The sequence below is a fragment of the Odontomachus brunneus genome, unplaced genomic scaffold (assembly GCF_010583005.1).
Source record: "Odontomachus brunneus isolate Ranch 3 - 2012 unplaced genomic scaffold, Obru_v1 Obru_scaffold_015, whole genome shotgun sequence".
Classification (NCBI taxonomy): Eukaryota; Metazoa; Arthropoda; class Insecta; order Hymenoptera; family Formicidae; genus Odontomachus; species Odontomachus brunneus.
This window is the reverse complement of record NW_022639465.1, coordinates 688,929-692,061: the sequence shown is the minus strand read 5'-3', so window position 1 is coordinate 692,061 and position 3,133 is coordinate 688,929. Positions and strand designations below refer to the sequence as shown.

General features: G+C 43.8%; 1 protein-coding gene across 1 annotated transcript in view; it reads left to right on the top strand.

Annotated features, from left to right (window-relative positions):
- LOC116841318 (transcription factor IIIB 90 kDa subunit) overlaps window positions 1-3,133 on the top strand; it is a 21,523-nt gene that overhangs the window by 15,087 nt on the left and 3,303 nt on the right. The gene's annotated exons all lie outside the window — the stretch shown is intronic.

Sequence of the window (3,133 nt, the reverse complement as noted above, 5' to 3'; positions counted from 1 at the left end):
CGGGATGGCTTGATTCCTGTGTCACGATGGCATAGCGCGTGCGATCTCGTCCGCGTTTGAATACCCGTCTGCGGTTTTGCTCGGAAAAATCGAGATTCGTAAGGTTTATTCACACACGCGCATCAGCAACGCGCGACTCGTAATTTTTTCTGCCAACACTTGGGCCCAAAAGTGGCTTACAGTCAATCAGAAGGAGTCACGAGGTGCTTTTAACGATAAATATCGAGAATCAATTACGAATCTTTTCCACTGATGTGAGCTCGTGAGGTAAAAATCTAACCTTGAAGATACATATGGAGATGTTAATTTTTTTACAAGTTTATAAGAAGAGGTTCGTGATCGTCTCCCGAGGTACCGCAAAATTATTCACTTTTCGTGATTTCATACTAGATCGATAAGATCGGGGTCACGTGAGAGGATTTATGATCGATGCTCAGAACATGGGCCTTGAGCTGCTACGAGGAATACGCTGACGTTCAATTTATCACCGTAGCAACGATATTCCGTTGAACGCCGAAAAACGCGCGACACAACCGACGCGCGACACAACCGACGCGCGACGCACCTCACTGATCACGCACTGTGTGTGCGTGTGTGTGTACTGACCTTTACTCGGTTTCCGCTCGTGCATCTCCGTTCGCACTTCGTGACGCACGTGACGCAGCAACGAGTGCAACCGCGTCACACGACGAGCGCGCTCGCACGAGGACGCGACGTAAACAAATGCGCAAATCAATATAGAATCTTGAACGTCGGCGAGATTGGAGCGAATCGCGGTGGAACATCCTGACAGGAGATCGCCCAGAGATCTTCCGTCAATCGCTGAACACGAACCACTCTCGTCTCAGCCGAAGTTTACGGAAGAGACGAACGTGGCTCGAGTCAAATTATTGTCGCGCTGCACGTGCATAGATTATGTCGCGTATAATAAATATCGACACACGATCAATTTGTCGATAGCGATTTTACACGCTACATTGTTCTCTTGCGAACCTTCGAGTCTGATTGAACTGAAAGTGCGCGGCGGCTGGATTCAAAAGTCAACGACAGTCGGCGGAAAATAACGCTGAATATCGGTCGCCTCGTTGCGTCAGGCAGCGGTACCGAAAACGGCATAATTTTGAGAGATCGAGATATCGTTTGGCGCGACGAAGAATCTTTACTCGCACAACTCTCCAGCTGGTGGACGACGTGTGGTCTTGGGCGTCTTTATTTTTATGGATCCAGGGGTTATCGTCCGATGTTCCTCCCGCGCCCGAGTCACGAGGCGCGCAAATAAATAGGCGAAGGCACGCGAATCGCTGTTCTGCTGCCTGCGAAATTGCGTTCCCAGAAAATATAGATTTCTGGCGCGGTCCCGCGGAGAGAGGTCGGGACGGATATCGCGCGCGATCGGCGACTTCCCGAGGTCCTTCACCTCTCGCGGATTCTCTCTCCGCAAGAGAACCAAGTATAAATAGCGGATTTGCCCGACAAACGCGATCTGTCCTTATCTACCTATACCCGTCGGTCTTTTTCTCACCGTTCACCCAGGCATTGGTCTGCTTGACCGCAACGTTGTCCTGAAAGCGCTTCATCGGCTTGGTGGAGATCTTCGAGTAGAGATTCGACATTGCCATCGTCGTCACGCTCGCCCCGTATGATCGGTCCTTCTCGTCCCGTCGTGACTCGACGTCGCGCGCGCGCGCCACACAAAACGGCTGCGGTGAGGACGGTGCGTCGTCGGCTATGCAGCCGCCATTTCCCCGTGCACGGGCGCTGGTTGAGGGGTGCCACCGTCGACGCCAACGCTATCGCCGCGTCGGTCGATAGACGTCCGCTAGGAGGAGACGGTGGAGGAAGGAGGAGGGTACGCGCGCGGTTTGAGTAGGGATGTGCAATTTATGAAATTCCCAGATAGCACAGAGAATTCAAAAAGAAGTCGTACGTCACCAATTCTGAGTTCATTTTTAGATGTAAAAAGAATTCTCTTTTTATTGAACTGAACTCTGAAGAATTCTTTTTTGCATCTGAAAATGAACTCAGAATTGATAACATACGCGTGACTGAATTCTTTTTGAATTTTTTTTTTAATTCTCTGTGCTGACCCTTATAGAAATATACTAAGAATCATTGATAATTACTTATTATCCAGTATTTTTAATACTGAAAATAAGTAATTATCAATGATATTTCTATAAAGGGAGTGTCTTCAATAAGAAAAGAAAAGGGAGATTTATACGTAGCTTGATTAATTTTATATAGCTACGCGTTCTTGATATGTTTAAATTTAATTAAATTTAATTTAATTAATTAAAAATACTTGAAAATTTATTTAAGGGATATTTAAGTATTTTTTCCTTAATATAGTTTAGTACTGTGTAAGTACCACAAAGTTAAGTACTGTTAAGTACTGTGTAAGATAGCACAAAGAATTCAAAAAAAGAGAGAGTTCAAAAAGAATTCAGTCGTATCCCAGACAGCACAATGTCCAAAACTGGGACTGTGGTCCGAAATATGCTCATGACGCTAATAATGCTCACGAGATTTATGATCGATCCGAAATGTGAACGCGCTAACAATGATTTTATTTCGAGCCGCTTGTGATTATTATAAGTGTAATTCTTAACCTTAAAGGATAGATTAAAAACACGACGAATCCACCCGTGCAGAGCAGCAAAAAGTGTGAACATTTAACATTTTTAATAATAGATATTCAACAGCTACATTATTACAATGCATGGAAATTGTATTCGAGGATTCGGAAGATGTTTTGTAATTCATTCATCTTCAAGCGACGAAGAAAATGAAGAGGGTACTTATTTGTATGTCACTTTAATTATGATTATAAAGAGAAGAAAATTAGAGAAAAAAACTTCGAATTGAAAGTTTTGTAGGAAAAGTTATCACTGGATATATAGCGGAAGAATTCAAAACACATTTTCAGTATGTTGTATTAATTTTGATTGCTGCTGTAATACTTATTTGTAATATAAATTTAATTATTATGTAACTCTGCTGGTGACCTTTCGAATAGATTACTTTCGACGACTTTCAACCTTTTTATACGCGTTCCTATTTTTTCGCGCAAATCACGTATCGCTCATGACGACCCATTTTCAGACTAGAGTCACTATGAGCGCGTAACGTCATT